This window comes from Prenolepis imparis, unplaced genomic scaffold (assembly GCF_030444845.1).
Source record: "Prenolepis imparis isolate NDT839.2.m4 unplaced genomic scaffold, iyPreImpa1.0 SCAF_5, whole genome shotgun sequence".
Classification (NCBI taxonomy): Eukaryota; Metazoa; Arthropoda; class Insecta; order Hymenoptera; family Formicidae; genus Prenolepis; species Prenolepis imparis.
In genome coordinates, this window is record NW_028141163.1 from 6,880,001 (window position 1) to 6,898,133 (window position 18,133).

An 18,133-nucleotide genomic window follows, 5' to 3' on the forward strand; every position below is an offset into this window, starting at 1 on the left:
CACGTAAGAGCATCTTTCTAGCCGTATCATTTTATTTGTCGCGCGCGACAAAGAGAGAGAAAGAGGGAGACACATGGATCGACGAAAGGCGCAATTTTCGCTTGTAACGCCAATTCACCCCGAAGGACAGATGGAGGAATTTTCCTTTATTTCGAAAGCCCTTATACGCGCCGAGCGCGTTTATAGACTAGGCGCGTAAAGCACGTCGACTGGCGTCCTGGCGGCGCAAATAAGTAAAGAGGCGGACGGTGCACCTATGTAGATAAGTATGTACCTATCCACGCAATTACATTACACACAAAACGTCGACGACAACTCTTTGTGCCGGCTGGATATCAAAGCTCGAATACTGCCAGCTGAGGTCCTTTCTCCCTCCCTCCTCAACCCTCTTTCTATCACCCTTCTCGCTATATAGCAAAGCAATAGAGTTCTTTGCCTTTCCGTCACTCTATATCCGGCACTCCATTTCGCGACGCGGTTCTTCCGTCTCGGGCAAAAGTAGCCTCCTTCTCATTCATCCGCCGTTTTCCTTCACCTACGCGTCCTCCTACGCACATCTTCTTCATCCCCGAGGCGCGACTTCGCCACTCTCTCCCTCTCTCTATCTCGCGCGCGCGCTTCTATCCTTCCGCTCTTCTTCGCCCGGGGAAAATAATTTCTTTCATCGCTATCCCTCTTCTTCGATTCCTCTTTATGTACCAGACAATGGAATGTTCCTTTCTCGGAGCACGCGGGCATGCTGATTCGACGAACGACAATAAATCGTCTGCGAAAGACGACGATTTGGACTGACATGATTATTTGCTCGCGTGTATGCTATTTCTTCTATTATAACATATATTTTCTAAAAAATTATAAGTTCTTTATATTTTATCTGTAATATAGCATTACGAAAGCGTGCAAAACAAATTAAAAGGTAACTTAAATATGCTCGTCAAAGAACAGGTCATCCACCCTGATTCTCGACAACGTTCCGGAACTTGGAAATCTCGTATCAATCAATTTGATTTATCAATTTGAATTAAGGAGTCCAAGAGAAAGAAGAACGGAAATGGTAACCCATAACGGCACTGGAACCTATGCATGCGAGAAGCAGTTAGCTTTATTGCAGCGCGCGGGAGTTTTTAATATCGCTTTGGCGCGGACGCGTCTGCCAGCTGACAAAAGGAGAAAAAAAGGAGGCGTTAATGGAGAACGTTTTCGCTCTAACGACCGTGGAGAAAAGGAAGGGGGTGGAACGGGCCAAGACTACGGGACATCAGCCGGGACTGCGTAAAAGGGTGGACGCTGGCGCCTGTCCGGTGCCCACCAGACATGCTCGCCAGACCGTATGGTTTTTATGCGAAGAGAAACGGAAAAAGAGAGGATACGGTAAGAATGCAGAAAATTTTCTCGGTGTCGGAAAGTTGGCGAAGACGCGAGCTTTAATCCGCTCAAATCAGTCTTAAGACCATAGCGAATCGCTACTATTTTGATATCCTGCAGTATATCCATTGAGACTCGAATTTGGATTTTAAAATAACAGATATGTCAAACTCTGACATTTTCCTTTAAAAATTATATAATTAAACATAAGATAATAAAATTGGAAAATTTTTAATTGCTTTTTCAAATGTATTAAGCAACTTTAATCAATGTATAGACATTTTATATGGCTTTACGTTAACTTCCATTAATTACGAGATTTAAATAAGTATATAAAAGAAAATTTCTATTTAATTATATTAAAAAACTTATACAAATTATCAAAAAAAAAAAATTAAAATATATACATATATAATCTCACTGAAAACTTTAATATTAATTGCAAAATGTTTTAGGTAAGACTATTTCTTACATATGTACTTGTTTTGTATAAGTGTAAATTTTAGATTATACCAATTAATTCAATTAAATTTTAAATATATAACACGGTAAAATTATTTTAAAGCATCTACCATTATTTCGAATAACGAAAATTAAATGCATATCCTATATGCGAGATCGGAAATATATTTGTTTGATCTTAAAATCCTCCGGCTTTCACCCTCTTAAAATAAGAACGAGGGAGAAAAATTCTTAGTAGAAAAGAGAAGAGACTTGAGCGGTTTTAGAATCCAATCCTGCTATGCAGATTAATAAAAGTATTCATGGAACTTAGGCCGCTTTTGTTACTTCGATTTTCTCGCGCTTTCAAAAATCGCCTCTCGGTTCTATGTGTCGACATTGTCAACAAAAGTGTGTATCGTATCGGTCATTTTCACAACGTCCGATCTTGTTCTCAACTCGCAATCAGTTATAAAAAATTATGCATAGTTATATAAATAGATATGCAAGCCCATGAATATCACGATTCATCGAAAACAATTCACAGTCACGTAAATAATAGCTACCGTGCCTGCGATTTCCGCGAACCGTTTAGATGTTCGGCTAACTATGCGAGAAATACCTGCTAGCAATTAGTCATTACGCTAATGTCTTCTGGTTACTTCGACCGCGCAAGAAATTGGCGGTAGAATAGCGGCATTGTCGAGGAACAAGTAGAAAAGAACGCAGCCGGCGCGCGCGTTAATAGGTCTTACGTTGTCACTAGCATCATATATACGGTAATGAAATATGCTTTTTATACGCGTCGCTATTCTTGCGACCGATTTAAAAATAGTAGACGAATAAAGCTGAACGGAAAATGTGACTGATAAAAAATTTTAATTAATTTCGATATTGAAGATTTTTTATACATGTAATATCTGTCGCGCTCAATTATAATTACTTTTATATGTTCTACATGTTTGATATGTTCTTAAAAAAGAGAGAGAGAGAGAGAGAGAGAGAGAGAGAGAGAGAGAGAGAGAGAGAGAGAGAGAGAGAGAGAGAGAGAGAGAGAGAGAGAGAGAGAAATGAATTTAAATCTCACAAAATGCTACATAAGTTACAATAAGTTAACTCAGAAATTTTTAACGTTAGGGAAAAATACTTGAAGATATTTCAACGATATTAAAATACAACAGTATATATTGCTTTACGCTCAGCTTTATTCGCGCGACATATACATTCAATTAAAATTCCCTAAACACCTAGCACACATTTGCGATAGCACACCTTGAATTTACTCGTCAGATATGCCTCGTACTCTTTGCTTCGGTCTTCGTTTACATCTCGTTATACGTGCTAGGGAATATTTATTTACACCCTTCCCCCGTCGCAGCATGTCTCTCATACTGCGAGTTTCTCGAAATTATCATTGCTGGCTTGTACCTTCGTATATCCAACATTAGGGTATATCAGAGACGAAAGAGATGCCTCTTACCTTCGTTATTTACATAGACCGCAAAGCATCGAATGAAATTTTCACCTTCGTATGCAGACGCGCGAGAAATAAAGTGAGAAAAAAAGGATAAAAACTTACTTCTACCGTCACTCTGACTTCTTACTGCCATTGTGATTGGCTATTTTACAGCAAACAAAATCATTGCCTCTTACCTATAACATAAAAAGAAAATATACGTTACATTATAATTTATTGCTCTTTCTCTACTTGCAAAAATATTTTAAAACTATTTTTAAAAAATGTTTATTTCCTAATATAAAGTGTACAATATAAACAAATATATTTATGCATTCATAAATATAAATAATATTTAAATATAAGAAATCTTAATTTGCTGTAGCTATGCAATTCTTTGTATTTACAATATTTTTTAAAATCTATAATATATATATATATATATATATATATATATATATAAAATCGAATTTATGCATTAATTAACACAGTGATACAATTATTCTAACAACAAATTAAATGCGTGCCAATATATATATATATTTGTATATGTATGTGTGTGTGTGTGTGTGTGTGGATATGTATAAACTATCTCTTTTGAAATTGTATAGACTTTATTAATGCAAATAGCCTCATTAAAAAAAATTATGTAGAATTTAAAATGTCCGTAAGTACATGCATTCTTATTGCTTGCAACATTTCTATGATTTGCTTATTGTAAAAAAACATCACGACCAATAATTATAGAGACCCATAGCATGGCAGCAAAAAGCAATTAGCATTTTGTGTATTACATGTTCGACCGATAATGACCAAATATCTTTTTACAACATGCAATCCCGATAATCAACGAGTACATAATTGTTATTATCAAAAACTGAGACCAATTACGACGATATATAAAAAAGCAAGAAGGGAAATGTCGCATCGTATGTAAAATATAAACTAAACTCTTTTTCTTTTTTTCTCTATTCAACGATCACCGGAATTTTCACAATCTCTGCGATAAGAATAATTAATGGTAGAATATTTAATGTTTCATTTATGCATAATATGTAAAAAATAAAGTGCAAACGGATTAAAAAACACATATATGATAAAGTTGATACAAATTAAAGTTAGAATAAACTCACGCATTATTAACTAAAAAAAAGTCTATTATCTACTTAATTTTTAAAGCTTTCATGACGCTATTGGAGCTTCAGTAATTATATTACAAATATATTATTTCAATATTATAATCTCAATCTCTCACAAGAAAGAATCATAATGTAGATAATTTATATGATATTTCATAGTATATTTTTGCATATGAAAAGAAATTCTTACTCAGTTCAATATTGTCGATCTGCTACCACCTATCAACTAAAAGTATCAAAACAAACGCGTCCCGCTAAGTATTAAAACATTATTCGCGTTGCCGCAGAAACTTCCTCTTAACGTTTCGCGGTAGATAAAATGACTACCACGGGCAACTCCTTAAAGGAAACAGTCGAGCCATCCGTTACGGGAAAAAGCATTCGCGACTCTGCTGATACGTACAAGTAGGCGAGTAGAAGGGCAGACTTATTTACCGCCGCGGCGCAAAAGGAGAAAGAGGGCCATTTGTATTCATATGAAAATATTATCTCGCCGCGCGTCGTGCCTCTTCGGGATCGCTATTCGGTTTGCATAGATACTTATGCATGAAGGCAACATCACTCGGCATTGTTATGCAACCCGATGTCGATCCTCAATATAGATCCACGCTCGAGGTTTCATTCCGATTTGAAGAGCTCCGTACTCCTTCGGAGCATTCAGGCACACGCATACATACATACATATTCTCACACACTCTTACACGAGATGGAACTACTATATCGAACTCGTCCCCCTTCAACCCCTTCTTGATCGTATTACCGGTTGTCAAAACGCTAGATTACTGCTTCTTCATCGTAGATGATATTGAATTTTAAATTTCTGGCATATGGAACTGTTAACTATTGCTATTTTTATCTCTTTCGCGTTTTGCGCAAATAAATTTCTGCATCAAATTATCTAAATATTCTCGCATAATTATTACAAAAATAATATTGCTTTAATGTATAATTAATTCTAATCAAATAAATATAATTTTTCACATTTTTTTACAATTTATTTTTTACGTATAATTGTAAAATATATTCAATTTGTATTCTACAATTATGTAATTTTACGTATTACGTTGCCTGAAAAATTATGACAAGTACGTGCGTTATAAATTAAATCCTTGAAAATCTCTATGTATTTCGTCCTGAAAGATTTATAATATGTACAGGAAGCACAATCTGCGCCAACTTCTGTAGCTAACCAGTTCTTCCTGCTAAGTTTATGATCATATATTTTGCTGTCAAGATGTTAGAGTCCGATTGCTATCTCGTGTACTACATAAATAACGTTGGACTATAAGATTTTTTAACATTGGATAATCTTATATCTGAATTTTTAAGTTAAAAGAAATATATCGAATTTGTAAGGATCGTGCAAAAAAGAAGATCAAAACGAGAGAGATTTAAAAAAATAGAAAATTAAAAAAATATCGTATCAAAAATATCATTTCAAAAAGTGCAAAATTACAATGTGAAATCTAATTTATAATTATTGAAAAAAGAAAGTATTATAGTTGCTATAGGCTTCGCATTAACAACATCAACCAAATCGACTATTCGCATCTTACCCTCCTTTACTTCATAGATTGCATTATAAATCACGAACTTATCTACGAACCCACTTATAATCAAAGGAATTTCTATTATCCGAAGGTATAAAGTATATTAAATGCAATATCTAATATACTTTGTAATATGCTCGAGGGAGCTTATTCTGACGAAATCTAAGCACATTGAATAAAGTTGTTACAATATATGTATATACATATATATTTTTTTCGCATCTCTTCTATTACGAAATATGCCAAATTTATGGCGACGAAAGCAATAAGCTGAAAATGAGATAAGATTCGATAACTATCCGTATATAATATCGTCCAAAATAAATTATAATATTCGCGGTAATTAATATGCAACTGTGTGCCCAAGATGCAGCAGCCGTTGCAGTAAGATTAATCATATATAAAGTTCTCTCGATGCTTTCAATGGGGGTATAACCGGTTTCGCTAACCGAGTTGCACGACGACAAAGCAACCCACGCCGAAGATAAAGTGAATACGGAGTGCATATCATAAACATATACTTACATCTCCGCACACATTACCACTGTTTGCACTTCATCGCCCTACGTTATTATCCAACGACTTATCTTGTTATAAAGTGCATAATCGGGACACTTCAGAAACAATCGAGTTTTATAGGACAGCAATAACGAATATCTATCTGACCGAAAAACTAATCCGTAGTTTCTGAATACAGAAGTGCATGCAAAAGACTGTTCTACAATCTATATTTATAATAATATTTTATACATGCAACATACTTATAATGCGGATCGCAAGTATATGATCATCATAGGACATATAAATGAAAAATAAAAATGAAAACGAATAATTAATATTTACATTTTGAGAAAAATTGTGTACGTTGTCGTAAAAAAATATATATATATATAACTATTTCTCCTTGCTTAAAAATCAACATCAGGTTGTTGATATTGAACTTATATCGCGATCTACAAGAGCGCGAAGTTAGTCGACCTCAGGATATGCCCGGGTGTACACCGAGACGTACGAGACGAAATTGGATATCAATTATCCCAGGATGATTATAACGTAAGCCGGGTGGGTCTTGGGCGAGCAAACAAACCGTTAGGATCGTCGGTAATTGGGTGGAAATTATTGCGTTCTCTCTCTACGTATCCGGCTCTCTTTATCGCTCTCTTGTTTAGCAAGACTACGACGACGACGGCGACGGTGCGGCTATAATTTTCTCTTAGGAAGTAAATTTCATTAATGTAGCTGGCCTAACCGCCGAGAGAGGAGATCCCCTACGCGATAACGATGCCGAAACCGGCTAGAGGCGATTGGCCGGCATATCGACCGGTCATGTAATAAAAACTAGTAGCCATCGACCAATTTTTCTCTTCGCGCAATTTCTTTCGCCCTCCCTTCTCCTCCTTCCTCTTCGATTTTATCCCTTTCTAGTTCTCTCTCACGTTTTACTCTTTACCTTAAGTGCAATAGTGTCAGTTGATGATGCTAGATTCGAATGACAATTGGGATAACTCACGTCGTTATAAATGATTGGCGAATTTGCTTATATAAGCACGAATATTTCGATGACAATTCAAACGTGCGTAGGTAAACAGATAGCTGTATATGTATAAGCGAACGGTGGGGGAGGCACAGGTGTGTGCGAGAGACGGCAACATTTATTGGACCCTCGCATGCCAGTAAGCAATCAATAATTACGCGGAGCTGGATTATAATGTACAGACTGCGACGAAAGCATTCGCCGATGACTGCGAATTAACTGGGATTGTAATGCAACGAATAAAAAAAAATGACATCTGATATTCTCCAAGATTGAAGTACCCTTTCTCAAGGTTAATCATGCTCTACCGGAGAAATGCATGCGCGATAAACCGTATCGTGACCAGAGTCATTTTTTTTTAACTACCAACAATTCAACTCTAGACCACCGCGTTCAATAATAGCCGTTTACTGCGCAGTGCAACAATTTATTTGTCGTGGGGTGAGCTATACTCTATTTTTATTGCTTTAATAACGTATACACGATTTGTGCTTCTACGTCAGAATATTATTGTACCGTTACGTATAAGAATGCCGAGAATAAAAATGTTCACCATATAAATTATTAAAATCTGCCAAACATAATTCAATAGAGTCAATGGAACATCTGTTATCGAAAATTTATTTTCGCAGGAGAGATCAACGATAATTAATGTAGAGTGAAATGACTACCTTTATAAAGGGTTCTTAAGAAATGCAGGATGTCCTTTCTGGATTCTTGCAAAGAATCTTCTTCTTCTTCTTCTTGACCCGTTTTAAAGCGTCCCATTGAACGTCGTCAAGAACTTATAACTATCCGCAATCGCGAAGCTTCTTCAAAAAAAAAATATCAGTAATATAGCTCTCTTTCAACCAATTATATTGACGATAATAATTGAAAGCAACAATAAAAAAAATTAAAAATGAGAATAAAAAATATAACTGCTCTTTAGAAAAAAAAAAAAAAAAAAATTCCTAACGCAAATTTGCGGATTAATCGTCCACTGAACGATGTCAGAGAAGAGAAAATATATAAAAACTCACATATGTGATTATAGGACGCGTATGTTTATCGAAGATGAAATGAAGACGATACAAGTGATCAATGACGTCAAAAAGAGAAAAAGGCGACGTAATAAAAACGACCAGTAGGGAACAGGATATTAAAAATAAGAGCTTGTGCGATACTATTCATTAGGTATTCACGCCATATTAAATCTGTAATAGCAGGATAAACTGTCTGCTTATATGTGATTATGCCAATTATCGGAGATACCAAGTGTCCGCATTCGTTCACGTTAAATGGCGCTCTGTGTATTTTCCGCACTTTGACGCTGCACCCGACAACGTTTTCAAACGGTAAACTGTGTATTCGAATTTCCCGCTTGCACGGGATATACTTGAAAAAGGTGTACGGCTATACGAGAAGGGAATTCTGGAAAAATAGACGCGTTATTATTAGACGCGTAATGATTAAATTGCGTAGCCGATCTGTGAGAGAGTCGTTCTCGCATGAATTGCACGCTCTCGGCTCGCACTCTGAAAACCGCAAAGCACCGGTAACGAAGCTGTAACAAACACCCACCGGCGAAATTTCGCCAATCCTGATTGAACAAGCGCAAACTTTAGCTATGCTCGCGAAGATAACCAAGCAGTTACATGTTACTGCAAATTACAGCTAAAGATTAAATTATAGATCGCATGGGTGGAGTAGAACATGTCTATTGCGTGTACCGTTTGACATGTTAATACGCACATATATTTATTTAAATGGTACAAGGATAATTCTATCGAATTGTGTTGATAAAATTACATCGAATTATTCGAAGTTGCTGTAAGAAATTGACATCGTAATACGTTTATATCATATATAAATGAAATTCACCATGTCCATTATCAATTTGTCAAGTATGTCATGACTCATGACGTCTGTAATAAAATATGTCAAATACTGCAAATTAGCAATGTGATATAAGCTTATCTTTAGCGATTAATTAAAAAATAAATTAAATTAAATTAAGAAGATAACTTGTAAATTAGTTGGAAGTTAGTCAATCTATTACTTTCCCATTTTTAATAATGCAACAAGCATTCTCTCTGTGAAATACATACATACTTCTTGTTAGCTCTGAGATATGTGTCAGCGATACAGTCAAATTCCCAAAGAGAGATAAGAGAAAAGATAAAAATTTATATTTTGTCGAAAATTTTTATTCTAGCTTTCAATCTTCACATCATTATTTGTGTATTTCGAAATAAACGATAAATATGATCTCGTATTAGCAACTGAAATCCTTCTCCGTCGCCTGATGCACGCAAAGGAACAAGCAGACAGTTTCATGGCAAAAGAGGAGGACACGCCTTCGTCGCCTTTAATGGAATAGCAAATAATGGCCAGGAAATTTGCGCTTACGAGGCGCCTTCGAGCGCAAGATAAAAAGCACGCAGGAAATTCTAAGCAAAATGGCCGTGTAAGATCCGTTGATTCAATAGAAACTATTTGCGCTGCCATTAGACTGTCCAATGCCGGCGCTATTGCCTGTATACACAAGAAATGGCGACAAAAAAATACACATAATGACTTGACACTATCGCGACAGGATCTCAAATTTATCTGTTGCAGCAAATCTTGCATTGCTTAAAAGAAAATAATACTAATAACAGATATATGTTTATTAGAATTTAATTTCTACCTAACAAATAAAGCTTTAATGAGTTGCAAAAATAATCTGTGTATAATATTCAAGTATGATATAAAAAAAAATATTTTAGTATGATAAAAAATATATGTATGTAAAAAATTTTTCTAGATTATAATCAACTATAATAGATAAAGATATGTGCACAAAATGCTCGGTAATACAATTAATCGCGGTTTACTTCGTTCGAATGTAAAAGCGTTCCATTCAAGCGTAATTATACGATTTCGGGCAAATTAACGTTCACGGCATCGTTGCATCGCGCGCTGCACCGGATCATTTAATTTCCGGTTTCCATCTTGGTGACGTCTGCGGCATCCAAAATTACGCCCTCTCAAAGACGACGGTGTACGCTAGCCGTATCTGTGCGCATATTGTCTCTCACCCACACTATGAAACACAATTTCCGTTCTACTTCCGGAAATGGATCCATTGTCCGATGTAATCGGAAGACAACAATATCGCGGTCGATGTATCTATCTATCTATCTATCTATCTCTCTCTCTCTCTCCCTCCCTCTCTTCCTTCTCTCCTCTCTCTCTGTTTCTATGCACAGATTTAGCAATGCAAACACGTATTTGTGCACATATGTATATGTGATCTCGAGCCTAGATACATATACATATGCCGAAACATACCACACGAACATAATGTGCTCATTTCAGGTTAATCAAAACATTAAATTATGTATGTTATTATGTATTTTAAATAGGGAAATTAAATCAAAATAAATAAAATAATTTATTTGATTACCTAAATTATTCTATCTGTATTATATTTATTCAGAGATTTTTAATCGTGTCTGTTTTTCTTATGTTTCTCATTTGTGTTTCTAGCTCTCATTAAAAATATATATTGTTAATGCAGGTTGTAATTTTCTTCCGTTCTCATAAACGGTAAAGAAAGACACGCAGTAAAAATGTTGTTGCATTTATTGTTGCTGTATTTTATTTCTATCACTGTATGATATATACACACATACAGTAATGTAATATATACTTTTAGTGTACAGAAATTAATTTTTTTACCCGTTTATATAGACAAAATGTTGATACGCTAAAATATTATTCGTATTGTTAGAAACATGTGTTTTCATCAGACAACCGCTGTAATCAAAGCTCATAGCAATATTAATCATTTAACTGTCGACTATTATGTGACATCATGCGACAAACAATTTATCAGCGGACAATTTGTTCAGTCAATTGTATATTGGAATATCTTCAAACGGAATTCACTTGCGTTATGGAAGCGTGTAATGGATAATCAAAGCGTAATTCGCGAGCCGCATTTCCTCTAAACGCTACGTAATTAATGCTCGTTTTACACTCCCGCTAATGAGGAAAATAATCGAGACTATACATATACATGTATATACCAATGAGGCACTTCGTATAAACGCAGACGTATTCATGTCTAGGAACGATACGATCTGAATCCTCCGTATTTAGGATCTGCCTAGACCGCACACATGTTTAGACGTATACGAGGTGATTGTGCGTATCACACGCACATACACACCACACACACAAAACATGGTATATCAGTTCCTGGATACATGTGAACGCGTGCAGCTTGATGCATGTGAATGCATATCCGGATCATGAGTAAATTAGTGTGAGAATTAGTGTGAGAATTAATGCGCTACGCGCATGAACATACGCGACAGAGACGCGTACTATGCTTGTTGCATAACATTAACCCCCATGTGTATTCCCGCCTTGTAAATGCGCTGTAACGATTGCGGTGGATACATGCACTAATGGAGGCACAGAGTACGGTAATAGAGAGAATTATACAGATAGGTTAATGAATTGAGGAAGATAAGCGCTATTACCATGTGTATAATACAATGCGCGACTCTGATAGGAACCATTGTTTGTTGTATGTGAAATAAGATCCGCCGTGAATTATTCACAGTGTTCGAATAAAAGGGTGGTCAACAGCGAGCGCAATGTGCTGGGGATATGGGGACGAGAATGTTTATTTACAAGAATTGTGTAAAACAATCGTTTTTTTTTTTTCACATCCGTTCGCTCCCGCATTACGAATTCGCGTGGGTCGCGCATGGACCTTAATTACATGCAGCGCATATCGTATGTATTAGCAGACAATATTATTTTAAATTATTTATGCATTAAATCAAAAATACGCGCATGCACGCGCGAATAATGATACATTTAATTTAACATATTTAAATATAGGTAAATACAAAAATTATATATAAAAAAGAAAAAAAAATTAATGAAGACAGCTATAAACTATAAGTCTTTTAAAATTAAATATGCGAATAATATTTATAGTCAGAAAATATCACGAATCTATTTATATATATAAGCAGTTATTGACATGAAATATTAAAGGTGCGTACGTAAGTGTATCAAACAAAGTAAGGGCGCAAGAAACTGTCACATGCTATGCATAAAGATGCATTCATGCGACGAATAATACACGCGAGTCCGAAGAGACACGCATATATTGTAGTGATTAATTTTCCTCGGTGAAATATCATCAAACTGACAATAAGATTGAGAAGAGACACATATTGATTACATGACACGAAAGAGATTCCAAGCTACTTAAGAAGAGAAACTGATAAATTATGTCTGCAAATTATTTCATAGTTTATTAGAGATACTTTTATAGCGACTGTCACGTTCTTCTTAAATTTCAGCAGAGATATTTCTTACAAAAAGATTAATGATTAATGATTAATCTGATTAAATTTACCACAGTATCGAAATATATCTCGTGTGGTTTAAGGTGATCACTCCGTATAGCCGTGTAACGCAATATACCGATACCTATTGCTATATAAACGCGACCGTATATCCATATGAGGCGTAAAGGGATGTACTAGACGAAGCTAACACATAATACATATGTATGTATATATCGCGCATGTACGTGTAAACGTAATTATACATACAAGAATACACACATACACACACGCGAGGAAGGCAAGTCACGGTCGCACCTGCTCGCCGTACTGACAGTAGGCGCGTCCTATTGGACAACGCACCGGTCGAACAAACGGATGGACAGACGCGCATATACCGGTTATTGTCCTGTCCCAGGAAGAAGCAGAGAGTGCGCTATCAGCTTCGTTAGCACTCGATTCCTATCGAAGGATGTTTCCTACACGATCTCCATCACTTGTCCATCATATTTCTCTTCTTCCCCCCTTTCCTTCCCGCCCTCTTTTTTCCTACCCCTGCTTTACTCTTCAGTCAACTACTTGCGAAACGTCACGTCGCATCGCGGCCTGTCTGTTCACCGCGTTAGCAAATGTGAGGAAAAATACCGGTCATTATGATAGAGAAAAATTTGCACATCAATGCAAAATAATTCAGTTTAGAATGTAATATCTAACATGTAGATATATACATAAACGTCTCTTTCGTCAATTTATATTTCTGTGTTAATAAAAAAAATCAAATTACTTTTCATGACGAGATATTTCGGGTACAAGATTAAAATGTAATGCAATAATGTACACACAATTTAAATTCAATTATATTGCCCGCTAAGAAATTTAAAATTCTGGAAATTCACAAAATCTGGAAAAAATATAGTATTCCCCTGCACGCATACACTAATACGCCATAATAAAATTTCATTATTTCGGTGAACGTCGATAAAATGTAATTTTCACATGTAATAAAATCTAATTAAATGCCTGGCTAATACCTGTCCCTATATGGATAATCCAGTACTGATAACGAAATTTCAATACATCAATAAATCCAATTTCAAAATTTAAGGTAATCAACTCCAGCGAAGTTGTAATATTTCATTGTATAAAAAATATTGGACAACCCTCTTTTTATATAATTTCAAAAATCGTATTTTGAGAAATAAAATTATCAGACATTCGAAAAAAAATCGCCTATCATAGGCGAAAAAATGTATCGCAATGAAAAAGCACGTGAAGTCTTATAATTCCTAAATGCGCCAATGTTCAAATTTAATTAAAATAATAATCTAAAATCTAAAGAATATAGGGAATAATTTCTGCTCGTATCCCTGAAATATTTCATGATGAAAAATATAATTTGATTTTTTAATACAGAAATATAAATTATATTTACGTTAAAATCACAAATAAAAATCAGATGGGTGCGACATATTAATATATCGCACAATATTATACTTTTGTGGTAGTTGATCGTAATTTATAATAATTGTCAATATACATATATATTGCGAAAATGTGTTCGATTATTACGAACCCACGGTTGCGCGAGAATTACCGTCATCTACATGTTGTATGCATCTTTTTGTCGATACCCCCCTAACTGCTTTGCTAGATAAGCAAGCGAGCGGCTAAATTGCGACCGTGAAGGTGTATCTCGCGGCAAAAGACAACTGGCTGCTCGTAAAGTGTCGTTACGTTACGGAAGATACCGACGCAGATGGCCAGGTCTGCGACTTACAAATGTGTAAGCAGAGTACTGGTATTCATACACGAATACCAGTTTCAAATGTATGACGATTAGAATTTCCAAGTCTGGGCGCGCGCGAACATCTAAAGATACATTTTATGCCGAAGAGACTGCAGTCTGTGATAAAACTATGACACTCGATGCCGTGTGCAATGTGTGAATTTGCCCATTCTCCGCTTAATTTAATCGGCTGCGCGGTATTAAACAGACATCTTTGCCACGCTTTAATGAAACTGTGTGCAAGATTACGATAGCCACGCTTTACACTGTTAATGGTAATATTTACTTTGTGAAATTTATGCTTCCCCTATACTTTGTAAAGTAAAAGCCATTCGAGTAAAAGGAACACATGGCGCGATATTCACACCTAATTAATAATTATCGCACTTCTGAAGTCGTATACAACTTCGACGAGGAGCGAAATAAATAATTTTTAATGTTTCTAAGTATACGACCTTTTCATTGTATAATTTTAATATTTCATATATATATAATATTAAAATTATTATATTATATTCTCGTTGCGGACTTTAAAAAATACTATATTGTGTCTCGTGTTCATATATGCTTTTCTGAACGACTTAAGTCGGCGAAACGCACGCTAGGTCCTAGCGAATCATCAAAATGATGGATCTATCCACATTATCTTCAATCTGGCAGATGGAGAATCACTCGTTAGCCGCTCGTTGTTTGCAATTAGGGATCCCCCATAAAAAGATTTTGACGTGGTAATTATCACCTCGGTTGAAGCCACCTTGTGCAACCGTTGCGCATAGACGTGATCAGTTTGCGGCTGCACCGAATCGGTATATACTTGCCTACTTCATAAGCTGCCACAAATTACAGTTTTTGGGATGGAACGGTGGCTCAGGTTTGCATAAAAAATTATACGGTCATTCGAACCGAAGTGCTTCCATCCTATTTGAGTTAAAACCACTACACGCGTGATTCTACGCGCGTGAGAAAAGAAAAAGAATACGCACAGTCGGCCCGAACGATCCATTCGCTCGGGCCGCTCGTTAAGAGATGGAAGAAACGATATATAGCTCACGGTGATGGGCACGACTAATTATTTCCACGGTTTATCTTCCGGCTTTTCTACACCGGCATAGCCATATTTTTATTTTATATCTCGACGCATCGTTCGAATAAATTCTTATTCGCCAGCAACGCCTGCTGTGAGAATTTCATGGATAAAATGCTTTTTTTTAATGTGACTATAAATTTAATTTTTGAAATATAGCCAATTATATATTGAGAAATTTTATTGTTTTGTTTTTTTAAATAAAAATTTATAAATATTAATAAATATTCACAAGAACATTTTTTCGAATTTTAGTAATTCTTAAATGTGCACACAAGATTCTCTTCTTTTTTATCTATTTAGTGTAAATATTTTTAAACCTAAGGAAAAATATATATACAAAAATAGTGAGATATCTCGTTGATTAAAATTATATTAAGATATCTTCGCAAAGATAATTTTATTTATAGCATTATAATTATTTATATTCAGGCGTTCTCTTTTTCTCGACAAAACTATTGCTGATAAACAAAGCTAATACTATATACCGAGACGTATTACGGTATATTATTTCTATTTCTAAAAATATTACATTTGAATACTGCTGAATAAATATCCGCTCTCTGTAGAAATGTATATTTATCGAAACTATTTGTAAGATATATGTGTTTTGCGTACCAAGAATTCGGACAAGTTCAAATTAGAATGTATTTTCCGTCGTCATGTGTCTACTTTGTACAAAATCCATTATCTCGCGACACAAAATGTATTTAGCGGTGAATACTGTCGGTATAACCGCGTTTTGAGAAATGACAATATGACTGGCTTCATACTGAATGGTCTCCTCATATAAATCGTCGCATAGTGTGTGACGGATGTTCCCGTTTCCTCATCTTTCCATCATTTAAACCGAGAGGCGGCGGCAAGTCTACCACGGTACAATAAATACAGACGAACGATACCGGAGATTATGCGTGCATCTGCGACCAGCAATTTGGTCGCGACGTACCGACTTTGATCTATTCTGGGTGTCGAGCTTCGACCATACCGGAGACCTCGAGCGACCCATCTGCAAAATATGCAGAAACACTTCGATTCTACGTAGGTCAATTTTTAGTCACGTATATGAGTCATTACTGCATCTTCTAATTCCGGTTTGGCAACGGAGCAAAATTATTATTTTGTACATGCGTGTGTATGTGTCAATCAGTAGATAGAAAAAGATCAATGTATATTATATAAATCTAAGTTTATGTTATTTTAACAATTTTTAATTAAATATAAAATGATATCAAATGGAAAAAAACGCGTAATAAAATTACATTTTATTTTTTATTTTTTGCGAAATGTAAACGTACTTACAATTAGCAGAACTGCCACAAAATATTGCAATAAAAAATAACAAATAAATTACCATTGACTTTATATGCATAATCTTTTACTATATATTTAATTAAAAATTCATTATTTTATAATCATGCTGTATCATATGTATATGTAAATTTTATTAAAATTAAAAGGATTGTTTGTGATTGTACATGTTTCGATAATTAATTCGTGAATGTAATTATCACCTTATTCCGCTATCTGCCCTTATAGCCTACAGAAAGAAGGAAAAGAAGAAACAAATGAGATAAAAATACATGAATAAATGGCAATGTGCGGATGCAGCTGCTTTATCACCCTGTTTCGCGCATACTATACTTACCATACATGCGTTTCTTTTCTCCGCGCTGTAATGGCGCATGTACACGAAACGATTAATGGCAGTGAAACGACTTTATTACAGCAGGCAGCACTTCGAGGTGGCCCACCGGTAAATGACGTCCGCGAATGCCTAATTAATATCTAGGTCACAAGACGGAGGAGTGGCTTTAATTACCCGTGGCTACTGGCGGGCCAATGATAAATAAGCGTCTTATTCTGTATGCCAAACCTCATGAGGCTCGAGCCTCTAAACGCGCCCTTTCTTCAAGTCCGTTCAAGCCGAGGCACTTGGCCAAGAAATACCTCGAAAGACTCATGAAAAATAGATAAATAAGGTACTGATGTCTTGATAAATGCAGCCTATTTCGCACAAAACAAAATCGTTGAATTATTAAATAAAATCAAGATATTTTCAAGAAATATGAATTTAAAAAAATTTATATTTTAGCAAATTAGAGTTCCACCCCAAAAACTACATGATAAATTTTGAAACTAAGATGAAAGTAATTTAAATATTACAAGGATTTATTTACAAAGAGATTATCGAAAAAATCATTATTCACAAAATCACATTGTAGTATACAAAAAAAAATTTTTTTAAAGTAACTATCTCTCTTTTCTCTTCAAGCATATGATAAATATTTGCAAAACATATTATTTCGCAAAAATAATGCAATCCAAGATGGGTATGGAGAAATAACAAATTATTTGAAAGAAGAGAAAGCGACCGTACGAGCCAAGAAAACCAACGAGTCGCAAGATGGGAGGTTTGGAAATCAAGACTTGATGGATGCG

The 18,133-nt window shown here is 35.3% G+C and overlaps 1 protein-coding gene and 1 long non-coding RNA gene across 3 annotated transcripts in view; both read right to left on the bottom strand.

Moving 5' to 3' along the window:
• Mesr6 (misexpression suppressor of ras 6) overlaps positions 1-18,133 on the bottom strand; it is a 660,805-nt gene that overhangs the window by 520,747 nt on the left and 121,925 nt on the right. The gene's annotated exons all lie outside the window — the stretch shown is intronic.
• Positions 1-18,133, bottom strand: part of LOC145936329 (uncharacterized) — a 53,113-nt gene that overhangs the window by 29,519 nt on the left and 5,461 nt on the right. For both annotated transcript variants that reach the window (XR_014425378.1, XR_014425377.1), the window contains exon 2: positions 3,386-3,459. This is a non-coding gene — a long non-coding RNA (uncharacterized LOC145936329). The remainder of the gene's footprint in view (positions 1-3,385; positions 3,460-18,133) is intronic.